The sequence below is a fragment of the Thermobia domestica genome, chromosome 3, assembly GCF_964235325.1.
Source record: "Thermobia domestica chromosome 3, izTheDome1.hap1.1, whole genome shotgun sequence".
NCBI lineage: Eukaryota > Metazoa > Arthropoda > Insecta > Zygentoma > Lepismatidae > Thermobia > Thermobia domestica.
In genome coordinates, this window is record NC_137456.1 from 60,649,818 (window position 1) to 60,675,338 (window position 25,521).

Genomic DNA, 25,521 nt, shown 5'->3' on the forward strand with positions numbered 1-25,521 from the left:
TCTTCACCTCCATGGTTCAAATCTGTTTCCATAACCGCGGGGTGTGTGCTACTATGTGGTGGTTGTCCCGTTTGTGTAACAAACTCATGATAGTACACCCAGATTAGCTAGTGGTCTAAAAAAAAGTTGATTTTTGGGTGGCCATTTTGGATTAAAGTTTCTTATATTGTCGTGATCTATTCGCAATCATACAACGTACATCTTCATACCAAGCCGAGCGGTCTGCGGCGATAGACCATTGGCTTGAAGGCCCCGGGTTGAGTCCCGGAAGGGTCATATGTATGGATTTTAACAGCATTTGTTTTTTCGTATTATAAATGAAATGAAATCTTTAAGTTTAACGTCCCACGGTTATGCCGGTGAGGCTAAAGGAGACGGTGATAATGAGAAATGAGTGAAATGGTGGAATGAAGAAACTGGGAGGAAACGGGAGAACCCCGAGAAAACCCACGAGCACGGTGTTTGTCCACCACAAAGTCCACACGGCGCGGGCTGGGATCGAACCAGGGACCCCAAGCACCGGAGGTGAACGCTCTACCACTGAGCCACCTCGGCCCCTTTTTTCGTATTGTGTCAGGGGGGAAATAGTACGGGATAAAAGGATTTCAGTCTGAGAAAATTGGAGAGAATATCCTCCCCAGGATACTTTCATGGGAGTAAGGAATTAGTAAAAATATAGGATATACATCTTATAGCAGGTTTAAAAATATAGTTTGGGTATCCTATTTCTTTTCTGTTAATTATGTTCTTCAATGTTCGAATTTTGATCATTTTCATGATATTTTCTGCTTTCAACGGAGTTCCATAAATATTATTCCAAATGTTCTTTGCACTCTGCAAGAAACCATTTCTGAAGATAATTCAGGTCCTAATGAATATTATTCACTAGGAAAGGGAAGTATTCCCCTCCTCTCAACATGAAGGCACAGGGCAATTTCGCACTCTGGTCAGATCAAACATTTCCGCGTAACAAAACGAAGGTCTCCCTGTAAAACCTCTTCACCTAAAGTGTCATTATTAGTATCATAAATTTGTTGAAAGCAAACAATTTGAAGGGTTCGTCAACAATATATTTGCTTTCTTTGTCCTTTGCCCGCCTTCCAAACGAAGAGGTGAATTTTACAACATGACTGCTGTATAATAAGCGAGCGATTGGTAAAATGGTAAAAGTGTGTTTTTATGTGTATGTGTGTGTGTGAGTGAGTGAGAGAGAGAGAGAGAGAGAGAGAGAGAAGAAAAAATTTTAGTGCAAGATGACATACTTCAATCGCCGTTTTCGGTTCATATAGCAAAAAGAATACCACCACCAGAGAATAAAGACAAGTGTAGTCTGTTCTGTTCTCTTCCGTCATCTCAGCCAGAACTTTCAACTACAGCCTGTAATGAGTGTAGACCTTACCCAGTTTTCAAATTGAATAGATGGTGGTGGTAGTTCGGTTTCTTGACCTTGTAAAAATCTTTCCTGTCTTTGATTTTGTTTGTCATCATTCCAGCCAGAAATGAAAAAAATGAGAATTCCTCAGTTTACAGCAAGGGGAATTGGGGACAAGACATTAAGGATGATATTCCTGGAATCTCACGTATCACGATTGTTTCATTCAATAGACAGAGGACACTTTTCTATGAAGGCTTTTCAACATGTTTTCTCAGAAAGGGAATTTTCCTTTTTGCAATCTATATGACCACTGGCAATTTCAATCTTGGCCATTCCCGCCAGCGTTTTGATTTTCGAGACACGAGACGAGACGAGACATTTCACGAGGCGTAAGGAATTAGTAAAAATATAGGATATACATTTTATAGCAGGTTTAAAAATATGGTTTGGGTATCCTATTTCTTTTCTGTTAATTATGTTCTTCAATGTTCGAATTTTGATCATTCTCATGATATTTTCTGCTTTCAACGGAGTTCCATGAATATTATTCCAAATGTTCTTTGCACTCTGCAAGAAACCATTTCTGAAGATAATTCAGGTTTTCGAGACGGGACAAGTAGTCTGTCTCGTCTCGTGTCTCGTCTAAAAGGGTTCTGTCTCGTATCGTGTCTCGTCTTGTTTACGAGACGAGACGAGACAAGACGGGACACGAGAAATGTCTCGTCTCGTGGCAACACTAGTCTTGTCAACAGTCGTGTGGACTGGAGCAATGTCATGCAGTGATCACGCTCAACGTACAGCGACCGATTCAAAATGTAAAAATGTCTGCGTCCTGCTAGACAGTTGAAACTGGTGAATTATTTCTTCCATACATGGCACTACATGTCACGAACGTCTTGCGCGATATTTTAATGTCAGGACGGAAACTTTTTGAAATGCCCTCGTAGCAGGGGTAAAAGTGCGGGGGAACGCGGGAAACGCCGTCCCCCATCTCCAAATAATACGTACGGCGTCCCCCAGTTCCTAAGACATTACAATGGGTAAAGATAGGCAGGGGGACGGCGTGACGTCATGGCGCTACCTGCCGTCCCCCTACCTTTTCAGACCCACTTTTACCCCTGTCTCGTAGCAACATATACCATAGACTATATCCTCTTCTTAATCTAGGATTTACCAGATTACCCACTTTTATCAGGTACCACCCGTTTCTGAGACCGCTTTTTCTTCTACAAAGAAATCACGGAATGCTGAATCATGAAAATCAAGCGAATTTTCAACCTGGCAGCCTCTTCCTTTCCGCTGACATGGGAAAACTCGGTCGAAAAAGTATTTTTTTTTTAGGTCAGCCATCCTGAGTAAGGCTTTCCTCATTCACACCAGACAAATGCTAGGATAGTGCCTAGCATAATTGTCCCTGGCCGTTCCTTCCCTATTCCTTTCCTCTACAATTCCCCTGATATTGTGATCGCCGAGGGACGTCATCCTTCATTAGTGTGACGGGCTAACATGACCAGCTGCAGAAAGCCTAGAAATCTAATTTATAATGCTAATCCTTCTCGCTGACACCGGTTATATAACACCTGTTCATTTTCCTATCGACAAAAAAAAAAAAAATAATAATAATAATAATAATAAAAAATAAAAAAAATAAAAAAAATAAAAATAAAAAAATAAAAATAAAAAAAATTGAAACGAGCGATGACATACGTACCGGTACAGTAGGGGCTTTTTTAAGAATAAAAAACACACTCAATATAGACTAAACGTTCATATTTAGAGTACACATATAATAAGTAAACAATAACAGCGATCAACACGGGCGGCTCTATGGGGGTACTGTACAATGTAACAGCCTTACCCCATGTTGTTTCACGAACGCCGGGGAGACATGAAGGCAGAATATAAGCGGAAAGGTTGATACGTGCAGAAATGTTAATATTTTGGATTCCATTGAAAGATTCAAGTCGTACGGCTCTCATAGGCTTCATTTGTAAACTCAACTGTTAATCTTTTAACATGCACAAACAATTTCAGCACAAATAGTGGAAAATTAAATAAGTCTTACGGCACCGCTACAAAAGAGAAAGATGGATTTCTTTTGCTTAGGGTGTAAGATGGTTATACTTTAGAAAGGAAGACAGAAACCATCAAATCAATTATTTAGTGATAATACTCGATCATAAGTTAACTGTCGTCTTTCGTAACAATTATGAAAAAAAAATGTTTAATTAACTCGTATAATATAGTTATGATTTATTTTAACAAACGAATGAAATTAACAATATAAAGGTTCTAATAGTTTCATTACAGGAGTCTTATTTATTAGCATATACAAATTGCTATTAAAAAAGTTCTTATGCTAATTGTATTCAGGGGTAAAAATGGATTTGAAAATGTAAGGGAACGGGTGACGTAATGGCGTCCCCCGTGCCTATCTTTTCCCATTGTATTTTTTTTAGGAAGTGGGGGAACATCATAGATATTTTTTGGAAGTGGGGCGACGAAGTCCTCTCGCCTTTCCCCTCACTTTTATCCCTGATTATATTGTATTATTAAACTTATTAAAAAAACATAAAAATACAGATAGGGTCGAGTTACTACATAGAAAATTGATTTTAAAAATAAATAAATAAAATTAATATAGGCTAATACATTATCTGCTAGAAGAGAAATCCAAGAGCAATTTTATTATACAAACTATCAATGGATCACGGAAAACCAGGAAAATTTAAAATTAGTGAAACTCTATGTGAACAAAAATAAGTTTACTTTTGCACTTCCAGTAAATTGCATATTAGTCATGTCATTTGGTAAATGTAACACATAAAAGACGTGAAACTGTGTAACCGATTTTCATTCTGTCTAAACATAGGAAACGCTCTTTTTCTTATCGTACCCCTTCATGAATTCTATCATGACTCGGTAGCGATCCTTACATTACAAAGGTTACACCCTCTCCTGCACTAGTGCTGCTAGCACCGTTTCTAGCTGTACGGGGTCACAACCAAGCAAGTTTCCGTAGTGTAGTGGTTATCACGTGCGCCTCACACGCGCAAGGTCCCCGGTTCGATCCCGGGCGGAAACAACTGATTTTTTTTTATTGTATTTTATAAAAGCTACATTACACTTACTTGTAACTCTATTACAAAAAGTTTACTAAGAACCAAAATTAGCTTACAGATACTTCTGCACTCCGAAAATGATTTTAAGATCGTACGCTACGGCTCTTTATAATAATTTCTCAATATAGGTCTGGTTTAACAATAATTTCAATTTGTAATATCTTTATCTGTAATAAATGACAAGTTAAACTCACCTGCAAGAAATTCAAGTACTAAAAACGCAAAGGAAGAAATCTTTTGTGTCTTCGATGCACGGATTTGAATGATTCTCCAAGAGGTAAAAGCATATATTAAATGTTAAACTAGCATCTCTGAGCTATTGGGAAAGGTACACTGCAAACCACGATATCTACTATGCCAGAAAAACTGCAAACGGGATCCGATATACTCAGCACACCATAATTCATCATTTTTCATTTTTGGTTCGAGAGGATGCAAATCCCAGCCAGATGTGATGGAGAGTTCGAAGCAGCTTAGCCACCCCAAACCACAATGCGTTATTATAATGCTAACACAGACAGTAAAATGTAAATATCTGCAAAAATGCTTTATTCCAAGTTAATTTTAAGGAATTTTAGAAAATATGAGATGATGAAATTCAGAAAATAGCTACGTACGAGTGACAGATAAGAAAAATACAATTTTTTTCAGAAAAATTTCACACGCATTTTTTGGTGAACTCCCCAATGACATCACAAATAAAATGTAGCAAGTGAAGTTGGATGACTATAATCAGTAAATGGAACTGCACGAAACACATACAGAGTATATTTACGAAAAGAACGGAGTTAGGGAGGAAACAAATCAAATGCCAAAACCGGCTAATCTCGACTAACGTTGAGACGTTCTCTGTGTGTGTCTGCGGGGAGAAGTGTAGGAACTAGCTAGGAAGTGAACCAAAAGGGTTACATTTTTTCAAGGCAGTATTGGTATAAATACCTTTGTTTCTCAATTGCCAGCGGATAGGAATATATATATAGGATAGGATAGGAATATATAGCCGAGCACGGCTGTGCATAGATCCCAGACAAATTTTACTGCTTCCACTGTTGCTAACTCTGATTTTATGAAAATAGCCAACACTTCAAAAGTCACTAAATTCTCGTATTATAACTCAACTAAATTTTATTCTTGTCACCAAAGAGTGTTCAGAAATTCGTTAAATCAATATTATTATTTTTAAAATCGAATTTTATTTAACTTAATCTCTAGAAAAATTATTATTATTTTGCCACTGCTGGGAATTTCGACTTGAAAATATCACAGCTGAAAATAGAAGAAAACTTTAAGAATATAATTTCTCACACTTCCATTCGTCGATATTTCCCCTCCTTATGGATGACCCTACTACGGAAGAGTGCTATTACATTACAGTCGTGCAGGTTGACTAACAAAACCTGGTTTTGGTAAGATTATACAATATACTGTCACGGCTGTCAAGTGGGACAGTCGCTCCAGACCCTGCGCTATCGATGAAAGAGTTAGATCCTTCAGGGAAAGTAACAAATTTACTCTTTCTAATTCAATCTTGGGATTCAAAATATTTATAGATGATTCAATATTACTTTGTAAGGCATTTTCTCGACTGTACCCTATAAAGTGCACTCATAGTGGGATATCATTGATATGACGAAACCAAAGTTGGTGCAAAATAATTTATTAGTGCTTGATATGGAATGCTCATATTGTTTGCTGCGAAATTATTTTCGTCCCAGGTCTGCAATTTGTTGAGGAGGTCCCTCAGTATTGTGCGCCCCTTCCTTTTTGCAAAATAAATAGCAATAAAAACTTCCTTTTGAAGGTCCGATATACTTTTGTGTGCTATTACTGTATTTCCGTGTGAAGGCACAGAGCGGCAGCGTATTTCAAGTTTACCTTAGGGGGAGGGGAGGGAAAGACTCCAAAGTAAGCAGATTTTTGCGTTTTTCATTCGTATATCATTACACTTTTTAACTAAAATGCATTAACTCAGGGAAAGCAATTGACGCCAGTGACAGGCCGGTAGCCAGCCCGAAAATATAGGGGGGCGATAGAATGTAGGGGGAGGGACCCAACCATATTATAGTTCATCACCATATTATAGTTCATTTGCAAGCCTACCGTGAAAATTTTAGGGGGGCAGTAAAAACTTAGGGGGCCTGACCCACCCTAGCCCCCCGTGGATACGGGCCTGGCCAGTGACACAGAGGTTCAGCGCTCGCCAATGATACCAGCCCCGTAGTCTCGAGCGTTCGATTTCGAATCACGTGGTTCGGGATCATTGCGGTTTTCCGAGCCCCTCTGAAGAACTTGAGCGTTTTAAAACGTCGTCGATATTTCTGTGTTCTAGTCCTGTCGAGTCTGACAGTCATGAGACACACACACAAAAGAAAGTATTACCAGAGCACGAAAAGAACCAGTAAAAGAAAAAAAAGAGGGGAAAGAGGTAGAGCGCTCGCCTCTGGTGCAAAAGGACACAGACACAAGTGAAGGACGGAAGCAGTGGCGGATCTAGAAGGTAAAAATTGGGGAGACGGCAGACAGAAACCAGACTACATCCGTCAATCCGCAATACCTAGCTCTTCTACTGGTTGCCTAACGTAAGGACATGAACCTTAGCAACGCCCTAGCCGCCTAGCGATAATGTTAATCTTATGGAATTAAAAATGAACCCAAAAAGTTAAATAGAAAATTACAGCACGGTTTTTTCTTTTATAATTTGAATGAAAATTGGCACTCTACACATAATTTGGAACCAATCAGAGAGAATCAGCGTTGCCAGACTCACAGCTCCGAATTATTCCAAAACCTGATCGAAATTATGCTAGATTGGGTCAAATTACGCTAAATCCTCATAATTACTAATTCAGGAGTTTTAAAGGGAAAAAAAAAATGAAGTTGAGATACGATAACGTAACTTAAAATACGCAGAGCGCAAGAATGCGTGGATAGAACTCAATACTTCACGTACCAAAGGTTTAACTCAACTTAACTAGTGCAGTCGTTGTCAGACTCAATGGCGTATATATCGTATAAATGAATGCAAAATGTTTGTTTACATATTTTGAAAGAAAATTACCTCGCAGCATAAGCGGGAGTTGGGAATTGTCTGCTGGGGGGGGGGGGGGAGATGTTTGGTCGGTCTCGGACCTTTTCTTTCAGGAATAAAGATGGTCATGAAGTCGGAAATAAAGATGGTGAAGTTGTCAAAAAGTTGGGGAAAGAATGGCCCCCATAGCTCCGCCCATGCCTCGCAGTTAAAGGAGTAGAAAACCCTGGGTGGAGCCACAAAAAAAAAAAAAAAAAAAAAAAAAGCCCAAAAAGGCCCAAAGCCGTTTCTAACACTTCGGAAAATAAGACTGGCTGTATGGTTTACCGAGTGTATGAATCAATGGAAGAGGATACATTTCTGCTGTTCTTTTTCTTCCAACGACCAACTTCTTTCTCATCTCCAGGTTTTACGACTTTTTGATAAACTTGCTGAAATTATGCTAGATTTGGGCAGGATGCTAAAAGCAAGATGCTAGATGCTAAAGACATGCAAATTATGCTAGATCTAGCATCATTATGTTAGATCTGGCAACGCTGGAGAGAATACCACGTTTCTGGAGCTTATGGTTATCGAGATCTAATTGTTGAAAGAAATTGGCCAGAAACTAAGAAACATGGCATTTTAATGTATTATTTGATTACTGATAGAGTTATAATGATAATTATGATTATCACGGATATAAGATCAGAGTTATTATGGATATAGAGATTGAGAAGTTTTAACGACTTGTGTTCCTCTAATATATTTATTCCCCTCCCCAATTTCTTTGGTTGGCTGCCGGTCTGAGAAGACCATATTATTATTAGTATATTATTATTATTATTATTATTATTATTATTATTATTATTATTATTATTATTATTATTATTATATTTACTCATCATATTTTAGTGTTTGAAGTTTAAGAAGTGGGATAAAACATAAATCTACACAACTTAATTCTATGAACGTGAAGGATGTTTGGCTACTTGACGATTTCCGGTTTTTCATTTGAAATGAGCTGTCAAGTAAAGAGATAGGTTTAACAGATATCATTATCTTAACAAGCATAGCACTTTTTTTCTTTTTTAACTTTTACAAATACGTAAATTTTATACACAATACAGTGCTTATCATGCGACGTAACTTTGATATAAAAGTCCTAGGACCTCTAAAGAATTGTCTTGGTATAAAAGTAGACACAGACAGAAAGAGAAAAAAGGGACCTTGATCAGGGCCGGATTAAGGAAAGGGCTTAGGGGGCTGTTAGAGACCTGCACGGGCCGATTTTTTCGGCCCGAGCCCAATCCAGCCCGAACGTACCTAGGCCCGGCCCAGCCCGGGCCCGAAAAATTTTGGAGATTTTCGGCCCAAGCCCGGCCCGGCCCGATAAGTTTTTCAAAATTCTTGGCCCAAGCCCGGCCCGGGCCCGATAAATTTTAAAAGTTTTTGGCCCGACCCCGGCCCGATATTTTGTTTTTAAAAATAGCTCGAGCCCGAATCTTTCTCAAAATTTAGTACTAAATTTGACCTAACCCTCAGAAACATTTTTTAAACTTTGGTTCACAACATGACGCTTGCCTTCCGAATGGTACCATTGCCTGCTAGAACTTTGCCTGTCATTGAGAGAACAAAAACTGCATTCCCTGTAACAAAAATCTAACTTAATTGATTTTTAGCATAAAGTGAAAATGGCAATATTGTTTAGCGACAGGCAATCAGAGCTCAATTTACCGCATAATGCCTGCAATCCTCTATAGTGAAAGTGGAGCCGCTAAGCAACACAAACTGTAAATAGCTATTGCATTCTTTGTAATATTTTTCACGGACACACTTCTTCAATGTTTGGCTTTATTCCAATTATCGTTTAACGGAAGTCAATAATTATTAAAGAATTGCAATTGATCGGCCCCAGCCCGGCCCGACCTGAAGAGAAATCAGTGTCGGCCAGCCCAAGCCCGGCCCGGCCCAAAGAAATAACAGTGTCGGCCCGCCCAAGCCCGGCCCGGCGCAAAGATATAACAGAGTCGGCCCGCCCAAGCCCGGCCCGCGGGCCGGGCCGGGCTTCGGGCCTCGGACCAGGCCCGGCTTGTGCAGGTCTCTAGGGGCTGTAGCCTCGGGCCTCCACTCTCATCAAAATCTCAACTGATTGTTTAAAAAGAATCATAAAAAAATAAATCATCATCATAAGATAAAATACGACACAAAATATGAAACATATTCACGTCTAACTTTCCTACTGTACTTTCACAGAAATATATATGGCGAAGTGAGCAGGGGCCACATTTTTTTTTTCAGCCCCGGCCCTCCACATGGGTTAATCCAGCTCTGACTTTGGTTTGATCCTATCACAGAAAGAATTTGTCAGTTTTAAGTTTAACTTGACATTGAAATTTGTTTCCATACCGATGGAAGTAAATCTAACATTGGAAAAAGCTAGAACATCGTACATGTGAAAGAAAATATCCGTATCAGAAACTAATAGGGTGTTTAACGTATCTTTCGGTATGTAAAAGGCCAGATATTGGGTGCTTGTAGTCAGTGGCGGCGACTGGACGTTAAAAGTGGGGGGCAAGACATGATCTGAATGTTTTTATATCAGTGTTAATTTTCCTGGTTCTTTCTAACCATTTGTATGACGAAAGGTTGTATAATTAATAGGATACTATCTTTTTTCAGTCAAAATATTGTATATCGTATTTCACATTTTATTAAGTAAATTAACGAGTGCAACGCAAGTAGGTACTAGCCCTTTGTACTCTTAAACAACGAAGGTGTAAGAAGGGATTTGATTCCATGCTCATGAGTATCTTAAAATTCTATCTGGAAAACTGTGTAATCGGATTATTTAATAACAAAGTTACAAAACAAATAAATAGAAAGGATAATAATAATCATAGTAATGAATAATGAGGCTTGTTTCGTAGAAGTTACATTGAAATTGGGAAACTGAACAACTTATATTTTTAATTCTACACATGGCGTTAAATGTATGTTACTACTCTAGAAAATGAAAGACAATAAATACTACAAGCATTTATAAGTTAAATACTACGACATTTAAAGAAATACGCAATTGCAATATTAATTGCTTTGAATTGGAATTAAAATGCAATTTCTGTAGCTTTCTTAACTACACAGGAAGATAAATAACCAATACGTACTCACGCAACGGCATGTGGCGCCATTTCTTTCTATGAGCCAGTAATACATACAAAAACTTTATATTTTCAAATGAAACTGTATACATTAAGGGGTCACTTCAAAAAAGTAGGGGGCAACTGCCCTCTTGTCCCCCGAATCGCTGCCCCTGCTTGTAGTAACCTAAGTCAATTCAATAATTGCTTTGACAAAACACTGTTTAGCAGCAAAAAAAAAAAAAAAAAAAAAAAAAAAAAAAGCACTTGCATATTTCTGGGCTGATGATGAACCGATAGAAAACCATACTCAAATTTTGTTATAAAGTTAGGAAACAAAAAAAAAAAAAAAAAAAAAAAATCTAGTATTGAAGCAGAATTACTATAATGTAGGAGATGGAACGAAAGAGACAAAGTTCATCAATATTTTTTAAGGTGAGATATGGGAATTTAGTTCTCAAATTACTTTGTATGATAATAATCACAATGCTCAAAGATTTTTATATAGACGAATGAAACATGCTGTCACGATAATACATATTTAATATAAACAACTGATCTGGTAGCAGATCTAAAGCTTTTTCGAAATGTTAACATAATAAATATGTTAACCAGTAATGTTTCCACGTATTTGAGCAAGGAGAAGTGTTAAAATATATGTTATAGCATCATGTAATATGAAGGAAGAATTCATCATACATTTGTAAGGCTAAGATTTTCATACATGATTCTTCTTCTTTCTCTCTTTATTCGCTTGTTTTTTGCTATTGGAGTAATAAAGAAATTGCTTCTTAAGCTAAAATTGACTTTATAACCAATAATATACTCTTAACACTCTGACTAAATATAAACCATGGTATTTTCTCCGTGTTGTACTATTAAAATGGCGGTTAATTCATGAATCATTCACCAAGTACGCTTCATAATACGATTGCAGCCAGGTGGGTCGTCGTAGCAGAGTGGCGCAGTGGAAGCGTGCTGGGCCCATAACCCAGAGGTCCGTGGATCGAAACCACGCTCTGCTAACACAACTTTTTAGTTTTTATTTTCTCAGTTCTGATATATCACATAAATACACATGCTAATAAATTTCATACGATTTCAGTCTTTTTTTTTTTAACCATATAAAAATATTACGTCATTCTTTCTGCAAGTTATGAATGGAATTCCTTAAAACGTCCATTGGTGGGGTATATGCTCCTTCTACACTACTGAAGTAGACATAATGTCCGATAGATTAGCTTTTAATTTTGTGCTTTCAAGATAATACCTTTTGTTTTTCATATAATATTATGTTACTATGCCTCTGAGATTCATATAAGGCACATTAACTAATTTTTCGGAATAATTAATACATAGAGAGAACATTGACAAAAGATTGTCTTATGCTTATATAATAATTTTATACATTTCGCTATTGTTGTTACACAATTCTCTATAGAGCCTACTACTGAACTAACTGAATTTACTTAACATTAAATGCACTAATGATTTTGTATAGTTTATGAAACAATTGCACAGTATATTCTAATTTTAGGTACCCACAGAAAAGATTACTTGTAGACTTCTTAGAGAGAGATAACATAATTCAGAAAATACATGCTAATCCCCCATCTTTGCTTATTTTGCAAAGAAATAGTTTTATTATTTCTTTTCTTTTTGTTACGAAGGTAGTTCACTGTGTTCAAGAAGTTTTGATTCCATCTTCAATACGAAATTCTGGAAACACTTTCCTTTTTTTAATAGAACAATTTCACCGCCGAAATATACCAAATTTACTTAGGTTTATCGTCTTGAGCTACAACGTAGTGTATATCATAAGAGTATGGCAGATTTACACGTATATACACTTTGAAATTCACTTTTTCACTTTCGCGTTTCGCAAAATTGAAATGACGTCAACATACACTTACTCAAGTACTCAGCTACAGCGCTATCTGGCTACAAGATCACAGGCCTCCGTGGCGCAATCGGCTAGCGCGTTCGGCTGTTAACCGAAAGGTTGGTGGTTCGAGCCCACCCGGGGGCGAGAATTTTAGATATCCATAGTCGTATTATAATGAACATAAACTTAATGAGAAGCAAATAATATAGCTGTAATTGAGTTATTCTACCACCTTATTTTCCTAAATGAACTAGTGATTCTGATTCGATTAGGCTTCTTCTTTTTTTTTTTTTTTTTTTTGTTTGTTTGTTTGTTCGTTTAATCTTACAAGTGTAACACACCCAAGTCATATTATAGATGAGATATACAGTTCAGGCGCCTTGATAAACCTATGGGCGCCGATCCTTGGGGACGAGAGCTCCCCCTGCCCTCAAGTTTGCTTGGATATATTTGCTTGAATCTATGTTTGCATACATAACAATTAAACACACATGCCATAAATCCCCCCCCCCTACAAAATATACAAAAATCAGCAGCACTGCCGTAAGTCCAGGTTTTTGATAATGTTAGTACTGAACATATACATTAAAATGGCACAGAAATAGCTATAACTTAATTATGTATCCCAATAATGTTAAACAGACTCGTGTTAGTCAAATCTAAATACTGTAGTTCATAAAATAAAATCAAAACATGAAAGCCATATTTATAGTTATGTAAATCAACTACCATTCATTGCATGTTAGTTTAATTTCATTTCAGGGAGCTCCATGAGATTTTTATTTCCATGGAACTATTGAAAATGTCCAAAAGCATTATAAGAATATTATCGCTCACACTCTCTTCCAAAGCCGTTCCAAATATCCTTATATAACGTTCCAAATTATCACTTCGACGTTTGCTACGCGCTCCCATCAGTGTTTCTTCAGAAATGTTTTTGGGGCTCACTGGGCCCCGGAGCTCTGAAAGTGTTCTCCGGAGGAGTTCGAAACCGCATGAAAATAATATGTGCTTCTCCGAATACTAAGTTGCCCCCCCCCGAAACATTTTTTTTTTCTGAAAGAAACACTGGTTCCCATAATCTACAAGAAACAGTGACATTTATCCTCGTGATTGGAAAACCCCCTGCAAATTCTTTGGTTATTGAGAACGCTCAGAACAGAAGAAATAATTTATGGTTTCTAGCAAACATATTTAAAGTATATTCAACATACTGAATTTTTAACGACCTTGCCAAATTGTTTCATGCGTATGAATAGAAAAATTACAAGTTCAGACTACAGGATAGAAACACGAACTGCTAAAAATCTTTGCTTCGTATCACAAATTAAAAGAAAAAAAAAACTTCCTTGTGTACAACTCTTAGATTGAAAGAACTATGATCTTTCGTTAGGTAATGTTTTATCAGTACAGATCAGATTGTATCACCACTGCTGGCTTTCTAGATCACAGTGCACTACCTCGTAATGCAAAGGAAAATTATTCATTATAAGCTCCCGGACAAAAAATTAGTCACCCTCTTGGTACTTACGTTAATACCATGTAGCGCCGCCCCTGGCCTGGATAACCGCCTGGATGCGGTCGGGAAGGGAGTTCACAAGGGTATGCAAGGCCGTCACATCCAGTTGAACCCACTCACGGAGGATAAGATCACGCAATTCTGCCAAACGTCGGGATGCTGATGTCGACATTTCACTCGCTGTTCCAACTGGTCCCACAGATGCTCAATTGGGTTGAGATCCGGCAATTTTGCGGGCCATTCGAGGTGTGGTAGCGTACCTGAGTGTTCCTCAAACCAATCACATATGGGTCCAGCTCTGTGAACCCTGCTGTTGTCGTCTTGAAAAATAGGGGTGTCTATAGCAAAGTCATCGCGAAGAAAGTGACTGAAGGGCAACACCAGGATGTTAAAATAAACGTGCTGGTTCATGTTCGTAGACACCTCAATGAGTGTGCCCACCCCATAGTACGAAAAACACCCCCAGAAATGACAGACCCACCCCCGGCCTGCACCTGACCTGCCACACAATGAAAGTGAAATGCTTCATGTGGCTGTCGGTGGACAGGTGACGCCGGGCGTCATTCGAATACAGGCAAAATCGTGATTCGTCAGACCATATGACACGGAGCCAGTCTGCTACTGTCCATGTTTGATGATTATTGGCCCACTGCAGACGAGCACTTTATGTGCATGTGTGAGCAGTGCCCTTTTGTGAGACACCCGATTCCATATACTCATTGCATGTAGTTCCTGTCGCAATGTTCTCTCGCTGACAGGTTGGACTGGGCCTGCATTCACGGACTGCAGTAATTCCTGGCAGGTTTGGAACCGATTTCGATTCACAAGAATGGAAAGCCGTCTTCGGGCCCGACCTGTGAGGATCTTTTTCCGACCACAGTTCTGGCGTTATATTTCATGGCCACGTGTGTTACACAACTGCTTGTAGACACGTTGAACAGTCCGCAGCGAAACACCAACAAATTGGGCAACTTCTATCGCTGTGTGGCCATGGGCACGACCAAACACGATTGCCCCTTTTTGCCACTCTGTCACGTTCGCGCTCTTCCCCATCTTGCCGCACACACACCGCTTCGATCGGTTTTGTGTCACTCCACAGTAATGCCCTCTGATCGCCTCGTGGCAGGGTATGCACGTTTGGCCATGTGATTCGGCAAATACGCAATCTGTACCTGTTTGCCAACGCAGCCTTGCTCTCGAGCGGGGGTGACGAATTTTTTGTCCGGGGTGCTTAAATTACACAAATGTAAAGAGAGCTGGAAGTGGTATTCTATTAGCAATAGAATACGAATTATTAGAATAGTAAATAATTCTAAAAATACGCAAAGCTATTGAGGGTTGCAGTAAATAAACAGCTGGAAATGAAATGGCAGTTTCTTCGTAATTTTTCCTCCGAAAAGTGATTACAAATATGCAGCGTATCTTCAGGCTGAAGAAGGACATTTCTAACATTTCTTGTAGAGAAAACTGCACCGCCGTAAACACCATTTTAAATTTCATTCATCTATCATTTCCACTGCATAGTTACTTTGTCGGCAGGGGTGTACGCAGGGGGTGGGTCCTGGGGGTCCGGACCCACCCGAAATCCCAACCTTTTTTTTTTTTTTTTTTGTAAATGTCTACTTTTAGGGGCAATTTTAGAAATTTTCATAGAATTTAGCCATAAATTGTATTTAGAACCCCCGAAACGGTTTAGACCCTCCCGAAATAAATTCCTGCGTACGTCATTGTTTGTCGGTACCTTATATATATAAATATTTAATGTATGATTATACACTGATTAAATATACATAAGAAAAGAACAAGTAGCAATGTCACGTGCACACTACGTGAAGAAGTTTGATTTGTATGGCGTGATATTTTCCCAATTAATTTTGAAACTGGAGGTTTCTCAAAATGTATGTTTGAATATCTGAGAACTAACCGTTAAACTACGGATGTAATTTACCTTTAACCTTTAAACTACATTTAAAGCGTTTTCGTAAGGGTTTATAAAGAAGTCCATTTCTTCACTCCTATTTATTGAAGACGCATGAAACAAAACGTGTTAAAAAAGTTATTGTAGTATCATTTCGAAATCGAAATATTCGTAGTTAAGACAAGAAACAGGGTATTTTGAATACAAAATATCTCGTAGTTTATAGGTTAGAGCATCTACCTCCGTAGTTTAAAGGCAAAACACAAGTAAATGGCCTCCCCTTCCCCAAAGTTATACAGAAGTTGGTGCTATTGGGCAAAGCCACATGGAAGCATTCAGAAAGAAAGAACGCTTTTAATATGTCTATTCAGGCCCGTATCTACGGGGCCGCCCCCTCCTAAATTTTTGCTGGCCCCCTCTAAAAATTTTACGGTAGGCTTGCAAATCAACTATAATATGGTTGGATCGGGCTCCCCTAAATTTTTGGGCTGGCTACCGGCCTGTGTCTATTAAGTCTGCTTGATGCTCTTTTCGCGCTTGTCAGCTGATGTAGAAGGGCTTCTCTCATAATTAGAGGAGTCTTCGAAAGTCTTTAATTTTAATGATAATAGGTAAATCGTGAAGTCACTATGCTTTTATTACTCATTTCAAGTATAGTACATAAAATTTTAAAAAACACAAATGTGCTCACCAGGGATCGAACCTGGGACCTTCCGCGTGTTAGGCGGATGTGATAACCACTACACCATGAGCACTTCGTGACGAATGCGTCTTACAGTTCGAAAGCCAAACTAGTGGTTCTGCACGCAAGCGCATTTAACACCTCTTGAGTCCGAAACTTATCTATTGCCATATGCTATTGCCCCGATCCATACGAAAAATATTACTGCGTTCTTTTTAAGCAGTGGCTTTTAAGAGAAATCAAATAGGTGTTACAATTAAACTTTTATCGGTACAATCTACGGGGTGAAAACTTACGTAATGGTTCAATTTTTATAGAATTTGGTGCCCCTTCATAACTGCCAAATTTTTAAAATTGAATTATAATGAAATTATTAGTTCGACGTCTTCTGAAGTGATCTTTACAGCAATTAAAATGGATGAACGATATTGTGGACTGAGAAAAGAATAAAAGGGTAAACCAGTGGCGTAGCAGCTGCCCCCGCAACCCCCGCAGTGCGGGGGGGCCCCGAGGTATAGGGGGCCCCGAAGTCTTGCGATGAATAACGTTTTAAAAAAGTAGAACTTCAACCTTACTTCTGTCGGCTTTACAAGTGGGGCCCCTTCTCTATACTTTGCGGGGGGGGCCGCAAAAGTGTCCTACGCCACTGGGGTAAACGAAAGGCACTTGGTACCAATATCTTTCAGGTGTATCTTGAAAAAGTAACTCAAAACAAAAGGAACTATTGACTTGCAAAATAGGCTTATGAACATTTTTCACTACAAGCACAACCTTGTCAAGTTATTTTGTACTAGCATAAATTACCCGCTTCGCTGGGTTAAATTAAGAAAAAATAGTAACATGTTCCGTTAGTCAGTCAGTTTTTAGTATTACTAAAATGCTCTCTGGTATCGGTTATTTTCGATGATTTTTATATATCCTCCTCCCCTGCCCATGTTGTGGAGCACAGCATCGGAAGTGTCATTGTTTATCTCAGCGACCCCGAAAACTGAATTCGACACTGATATTGGTCATCCTCCCACAATTTTTGCGGGGCTGAATTAGGATTTAAATGGCATCAGAAGTGTCACTGTTCATCTCAGCGACCTCAAAAACGATAGATTCGACACTAATATCGGTCATTTTCGATCATTTGTAAATGTATTTCCCTTCCATTAAGTTGCATCGTCAAAGTGATATGACAAAAATCATCTCAGGTTTAAACTTCATCTAGGTTGAAAATTTGATCGAGATCGGTCTGGTGGTTCAAGAGTTATTAAGTTTTATTTATTTTTATATATCTCTCCCTCTTACTACCTCCTCCCATAAGCTCTATCGTCAAAGTGAATAGATAAATACCATCCCAGGGCCGAACCTCATCTATGTTGAAAATTTGGTTAAGATCGGTCGGGTGGTTTAAACGTGATGAAGTCACAAAGACAGTCACTTTTATTTTTACTTTTTCCACGTACATCTCCCTCTCCCTCCCCCCCCCCCATTCGTTGCACTGTAAAAGTGAAATGAGAAAACATCCCAGGCCCGAACCTTATCCATGTTGAAAGTTTGATCGAGATCGGTCGGGTGGTTCAAGAGTTATTAAGTTTTATTTATTTTTATAGATTTCTCCCCGTCTCCTCCCCTCCCCTAAGATCAACTGTCAAAGCGGAATGATAAAAAACACCTCAGGTTTGAACTTCACATATGTTGAAAATTTGATTGAGATCGATCGGGTAGTTCAAAAGTTATTAATTCACGAACATAGTCATTTTTATTTTTATATTTATTGATTTTTGTATATCTTACCCTCCATCCCCTCCCCTACGTTGCTCCGTCAAAGTAAAATGATAAAAATCATGCCAGTCTCGAACCTCATCTACAATGAAAATTTGATCAAGATCGGTCGAGTGGTTCAAGAGTCATTAAGTTTTATTTATTTTTTCTGTCCCCCCCTCCCCCAACCCTAAGTTCTACCGTCAAAGTAAATAGATAAAAACACTCGCAGGCCAGAACCACATCTACGTTGAAAATTTGATCGAGATCGGTCGGTCGGCTCAAGAGATTAATGAGTCACGAACATAGCCACTTTCAATTTTATAATATAGATTTCAAATTTCTGTGCATTCGACATTGTTTAAAAGAAGAGTATTAGAGGTTAGGCCACATTTAAATGTAGTACTGATTTTGGGGGAGGACTTGACCACCCCGTGTTCTATGAGAGGATGTTTCATTTCTGAACGAACATTGGAATATGTCGAACTATAAAAAGTGTTCATGCCAGGATACATTCTTAATAGCGTTTTTTTTATACTAATCTGAAAACGCTGAATCCAAACAACTCTTTTAAAACTTACCCGTACATAGCATCACGACAAAAATAATCTCAAATTTGAAGTCTTTGAAGGACCGTTTATTCAATGGTAAAAGTGCCCATGCTTTTTATACTATTTCATTTTTTTTTACTATTTTTATATTTTTCATTTGTACTTTTTGTATTTTTTTATACTTTTCATTTGCACTTTATGTACTATTTTTATTCTTTTCATTTGCACTTTCTGTACTACTTTTTATAATTTTCATTTGCATGAAAGAAACATATCTACACATTATAGCACTCAAAATACAGTAAATAACAAGTAGCAGTGTCATGTGTACACTACATGAAGAAGTTTGGTTCATATGGCGTCTATTTTCTCAATTAATATTGAAAGTGGAAGTAGTACATTTATATCACTTCCGGTTTTAGTAGAGAGAATATCGTCTCTCTCTCTCTAGTGATGGCTGCGCGCACGACTCAGCAGAGTTTAAGTGTATGGCTATTCGAGAATTCGTTTTCGATGCGTTCTTTAACCCCCGCAGCGACTGCGACCTAAATAGCTACTTGGTAATTTTACTTTCGCCAGAGTTATAAATCATACTGTGAGCCAGTTAGGGTTTCCAAGTCTTTTTTTTTCCAGGTCCAGGTTTATAATAGCAGAGTTTCTTGCTAAAATCTCTTTGCCTGGTAACACATCTTTCCTTTTGTTCCTTCCTTTAGACATCTTTTAAACAGCAGGTAGTCTATTGTTTCGAAATGCACCAAATACACTCAAGCCAACGTTTTCTGCGCGTTTTTTATTGCTTTCGCGTTTGCAGTGCATTGTGATTAGTCATCCACTTTTAAATACATGATCAGCGTATTCCAACCGAACGCATACGCAATAAAAATGCTTTGCGAATGTTTTGAATAGCCGCCCAGTAAAGGAGGTCATACTGATGCCTCGCTCTCTCTAGTGATGACTGTGCAGAGAGTTTCAAGAAAGACGACGAGGGCGGCCAAGGGTGGAGAACTTATGGCAGCAAACGTCCTTGCTGAAGGCGTAAATCATGTGGTTCGTGAAAGGCGTAAATTACGATTTCTGAATTGCCTGCTGAGATCCCTGAAATTTTGCCGACAGTAACTTGAAAATTCGAATTACACATGGCGGGCAATTCGATTGCATTCGATATGACTTAAAGCTCGCTACTTAACAATGATTGAATGACATTCTATCTAAAGCAGTGTATATATATATATATATATATATAGATAGATAGATAGATAGATAGATATAGATAGATAGATAGATAGAGATATAGATATGAAGAGTATATGTCTGTTACAATTTCGGCTACGTAACATAGCCTTCCTCAGACACGTTATGAGAGAAATATCCCATTTTGACTGCTTATATACAATCTGAATGCAAGACACGCCCGCTTTCTCTTTACAAAACGTAAACTTTTAATTGGTTCTAAAATAGAAATTTTTAATTAGATGTCGCTTTCTCTCTTTTGCACACCTGCTTACAACCTTTAACACTTGTTATGAAACTTTTAAGAACTCTTAATTAGGTGTTTGTCACTTACACTTTCTGTTCGCTACTGTCCACCTGCTCTTCTCCACCTGTCCTAATAGTTCGCGTTAATATTTTTAATTCTTTCTATTTTGTCTATCATCTTTTCCCATAATTCACGTATCACAAGTCAACTAGACAATTCATCAACTTCTCCTTCCCATATTTCTTAATCCACTGAGTTTCTTTCCATTTTCTTATCACACTCCTTTTTTACCTTTTCTAATCCTTTTATTCCTTCCCAATCTATCTCATGTCCCGTTTCTTTAACGCGTTTATATATTGCGTTGTTCTCTTTTTAGTCTGGCATCGTCCTTATGTTGTTTTATCCTTTGTTCTAATCACTTTCCTGACCTCATATTGCACTTTTTACAATTAACCAGTACACTACTCATTCTTTCCTTTCTCTCTCACTAAGTCTATTATCCTCTTTCCTCCTTTCCTGTAACTTTTAATCGCTTTTGTGTCTGAGGAAGGCTATGTTACGTAGTCGAAACTGTAACACAGATATATATATGTGTTACAGTATCGATATCCAATAAACACTTTTGTCTTGTCCTCGTTTCGTTATCTCATATGATTCTTCTCTGGTGCCTTAGCGAAGGTCGAAAAAAAGTCCTCGTATTTTTTATTATAAATTTGCCTATCTGAATAAATTTTACACTTCTATTAGGCTACAACATAACAACATATATATATATATATATATAGTTTTAAAATTATTTAACTTTTTGACACATAAGGCTCAGCTTCGGATCATGCGGGAGGAAAGACGTATAAAGAAGTAACTCAGAGGCTAATTCAAGTGCTTGTACCTAGGTATACATATCTTAATGTGGTAAATATTTATCTTTAAGCAATATCTTGCTTAAGGGACAGTAAACACTGAAACCCCGTTTCGTCCGCCACTGAAACATAGTGAAGCCTAAGTATCTCAAAGCGAAAAACTCTATCGATTATTAAAATGTACTACAAAGGACTCGAATATTTGTTAAAGGAACAACTCACTTGTTTATGCGCCTATAATGAAGTTCAATGTTTGACGCTTATATTACCTTACCGTTCACCAATTGCCATCTCAATCAACAGTAGTAACTCTTTACCTTTTAAGAAGACACACTTACACACTTGGCTGTATGTATATACAAGCACCCAACTGATATATTTCATTCACACTTTTTTCGTAAACTTATGTGCAGTCGCCACCGAAAGTACCGGTGCACATATATCCCATAACATTCTTTTTTGTCAATAACAATAATTAAACAGGATCAATTTACGTAGTTTTATTTGATGTAGATACAATGAGACCGAATATACCTTTCGGTATGTTCCTAACAAGTATTCTCAAAGTGATTCATTCGTTTGAAAGTTACTGACAAGCTAAAATTATGGCATGGAAATAAAATTTGCTAGCAACTGAACAATACACAATAATCATTGCTGTGACTAAGTAATACTGGAACATCTATAGTTATTCTCAGTAGAATAAAGTAGAAATACGATAAACGCAGGTGAAAGAATTCGTTGTATGAAGACGAGGGAGAATCTCGAGAAAAAACACGCATATGATGATGTCCACTAAACTGGCACGAAGTAAGATCGAACCATGGAACCTTCAGACCAGAGGAGAACACTGTACCATTAAGTTATAGCGCCCTTCTATTAGCATTAATGACCAATTTGTAATCGGGGTTCGTGCGGATTCAGCATTACAATTTTCAATACGGTTCGGGATTACTAATCTTAATGAGTTCCGCTGTCTCGATCTCTCGCTCCCTTGGACTTGGGCTCTTCTGGTTCGCTATCTACTCATAGTCTCTAAGATCAATCACGGATTTGTGTTCAAATATTGAACTCAGGCACAAGTCGCTAATTTGAACATCTCTGTCCTATAGCAAGCCGACTATATTTACCATCAATAATGTATTTTTTAAAATTAAATACTTAAATCTCACAACAGTTCCAAACTATGAAAGAAAAAAATAAAATAAAAACGTATTTTTTTAAAAAAGATTTTTTTAAAAATAAGATTTTAAAAAAATTAGAAAAATGTTTTCTTTAAAAAAATTAAGAATCAAAATGAAACAAATCGTACTATAAATTAAAAAGTTAGGTAATTGTGTTTTCAAGAAAATTACTTAAAAACATATTTATGCGCGACCAAAAAGAAAAGCATGGACAGCTCTCTCATAAACAATCACTTGATAAATTCTTCAAATCTGACGTATGAGAAATGTATTTATAAATTGATTGAATATGACAGCGCTCTCCATGCTTTATTATTATTATTATTATTATTATTAAGTATGCTTCTTTTTGGCAGGTTCTGGGACTAATGAATTTTTCATTTTTATTTTAAGTTTAGGCCTGGAAATGATTCTTCCAGATTTCTCGGTCTTCAGCTTCCTCTTTTAACTCTCAATATTTTCTTGTATTTTTCAAATCAGCGATCAGATGTGCTTGTCTTCTTCTTACGCCTCGCTTTCCTTCCATCTTTTCTTCTATGGAGGTATAAAAAAGACAATTTCTTCGCCAGATTTGTCCAATCCAATTGGCCTTACGAAGGATACTGACTAAAAGTGCCCTCTTCTCTCCTATTCGTTTTAAAACATTTTCGTTTTTTACTCTCTGTCCATTTTATCTTTTCCATCTTCTTCCAACACAACATTTAGAAGCGCTCTAAATATTTCTTCTCTAACTTCCACAATGTCCAAGTCTCTAAACCACAAAGTCTAATGCTCCATATATAGCACTTGATCAACTTCTTTCTTAGTCAAATATTAAGCTTGATAGTTAAGAGTGATTTTCCTTGTTGAGTGTTTCTTTGGCTATGGCAATTCTTGATCTGATCTCTTTGATGCAGTAAGCGTCTGTCATGAAAATACTTTCCAGATACTTGAAATGATTAACCCCTTCAAGTTTTCTCTTTTCTCTTTAGTCATGCATAAATAGAAAATTTTCTTAAAAGTAATTTTCTTGAAAACATACTTCTTTTCACTTTTCACTACAATTTCTTTTATTTTGTTTGTTAAATATTTTTTAAAAAGAATGTTTTTAAAAATTTTTTAATTTTATTTTCTATTTTTTAGTCATAATTAAATGCATTTTCTATCGTTATCGAATTTTGTTTGTTTTATTTCCTACACGTTTGCTGAGGCTCCATGTCTTGTGACACTATGGTCTACCTGAGGAAGAGGTTTAAAAATTATTCTTAATTAGTCATAGACAATATATAAATACATAAACGTAACAATGGAATACTGTATTGTCGCCCGAGTTATGTCGCTGTGCAAAATAGCATCATTTTATGACGTCAGAAAATGGGTTAAAATTAAGGTTCTAAGAACTGAACCATTGTGTTAAAAAAAAAAAAGTATGTAAAAAGGAATACATGTTTTTCCTTGTACAATTCATCAAACGATGAACGGATAATGAAGGAATGCATAGATAAGATGTACGCTTTGTTTGAGTGGACTTCGGAAGAAATTTACAACGAATCAGGCCAAATAGTGAGTCAATACTATGACAAGAGTGTGCGTGTTATCCATGATGATAACAATGCGTCGATTGGGTAATTTGGACAGAGAGAAGAGTGCTTTAGCTGCCTACTGAGGATAATTTAAGTGTTTCGACTGATGGAGAAAAATTCAACCAAGACTTATTGTGTTTGGAAATTGCAATTCCATTAGTAGGGGAACCAGTAAGTTCTCATTTTTCTTGTACGCTCATGCATGAAAGACATTTTAAGAAGCAGGGAATGAGTAAAGGAATACAATTCGCATGACACTGACTCCTTTCCGTGTAGACCACAGTAGATGATGAAGTTATGTAACAATTTTAGTTAAAATCAGTTTGCAAACGCCTTTCGTTCAAACAATATCCTATTTCAGTACTGGACGGTAAAGTTTGTACACAGGTAAACTCAGGGGCGGATCCAGGACAGACTTCAGGGAAGGTTGTAATACTGCTACTTTTAAGAGCTCCAAACTCTGGGATGGGTTTTATTTATATATAAAATAAGAAAGTTTCCTCTTTTGGTGGGGGGGGGCGATTGCCCCCCTCCCCTGGATACGCCCCTAGGCAAAATATAATTTAGTGTGTTTCATTAGTTTCCTTTGGCTGTAGTATTAAAGGAATATTTTGATCATAACTGTAAAGATATGGGGCTTGTCAACCACGAACAAACGAAATTACAACATTTGATTGATGCTGAAAATATAATTTATCGTTTGGTACATAGATGGATAAGTGAGAGACTCTTTGAAGTACTGTTCACATACGGTCTCATTATTCCTCAATAGTTGGTAACAGTAAAACACTTTGTTTAAACGAATCCCACACAGAATATAAGAGATTTTCTAATACATTGCGATTGGCATATAAAACCAAATTTAATATTCGTAAATGTTTCATCCTTTCAAATGGTATGATAAGTTAGCTCTTTTTTGAGTCGAACACTTCAATGGGATAAGAATCTAAGTTACTTTTGAACTAAACACAGGAGACTTAAAATATTATCTCGACTTTCAAAATTTATTATGGCTCATTAACATCGTTAAATATTCTTGCTAACAACGAAGGACTATGTTAATCAACTATACAATTTTAATTAATTTTAAAAAATCCAGGTAATAGTTTGACTCTTCTACACCTAGGTGCCCTGCAAGTAATATAAATTTTTACTCTATCGTAATTTTGGCTCCGAAATTATCTGCAGTTTGAATTGTTTGAAAAAAAGTATTTAATTTAGGAAGGAATATTACGCTCAGAACACATCTTCATAAGAAACTAAATAATTTTTTTCTTTTAAGTAAAATATTCCTTTAAAAAAGTATTATCTGTTTGATAAAGAAAGATATCTCAAAACGCACACAGTTCTATTTTTCTGCCGAAAGAGAATTCGATAAATTCTTATTTTACTTATTTATTTACCACAATAATGTAGGCTTGTATAGCTAATTCATATTAAATAATTTAGAATAATAAAACTATCCTGAATTATAGTAAGCACTATCTATA

General features: G+C 37.2%; 2 protein-coding genes and 4 non-coding genes across 10 annotated transcripts in view; 4 read left to right on the plus strand and 2 right to left on the minus strand.

Annotated features, from left to right (window-relative positions):
• Nucleotides 1–25,521, minus strand: part of LOC145680426 (multiple inositol polyphosphate phosphatase 1-like) — a 92,901-nt gene that overhangs the window by 11,458 nt on the left and 55,922 nt on the right. The gene's annotated exons all lie outside the window — the stretch shown is intronic.
• On the plus strand, nt 4,388–4,460 carry TRNAV-CAC (transfer RNA valine (anticodon CAC)). Its single transcript has one exon. It is a non-coding gene; the product is annotated as a tRNA-Val (tRNA).
• Nucleotides 11,598–11,669, plus strand: TRNAM-CAU (transfer RNA methionine (anticodon CAU)). The gene has a single exon. It is a non-coding gene; the product is annotated as a tRNA-Met (tRNA).
• Nucleotides 12,600–12,673, plus strand: TRNAN-GUU (transfer RNA asparagine (anticodon GUU)). Its single transcript has one exon. It is a non-coding gene; the product is annotated as a tRNA-Asn (tRNA).
• On the minus strand, nt 16,649–16,721 carry TRNAV-AAC (transfer RNA valine (anticodon AAC)). The gene has a single exon. It is a non-coding gene; the product is annotated as a tRNA-Val (tRNA).
• The window catches only part of LOC145680428 (degenerin-like protein unc-105), a 553,540-nt gene continuing 551,924 nt past the window's right edge, over nt 23,906–25,521 (plus strand). The window contains exon 1 of one of the 2 annotated variants that reach the window (XM_081750948.1): nt 23,906–24,202. The gene's annotated coding sequence lies outside the window, so the exon portion shown is untranslated. The remainder of the gene's footprint in view (nt 24,203–25,521) is intronic. The other variant, XR_014130644.1, reaches the window with a different exon arrangement.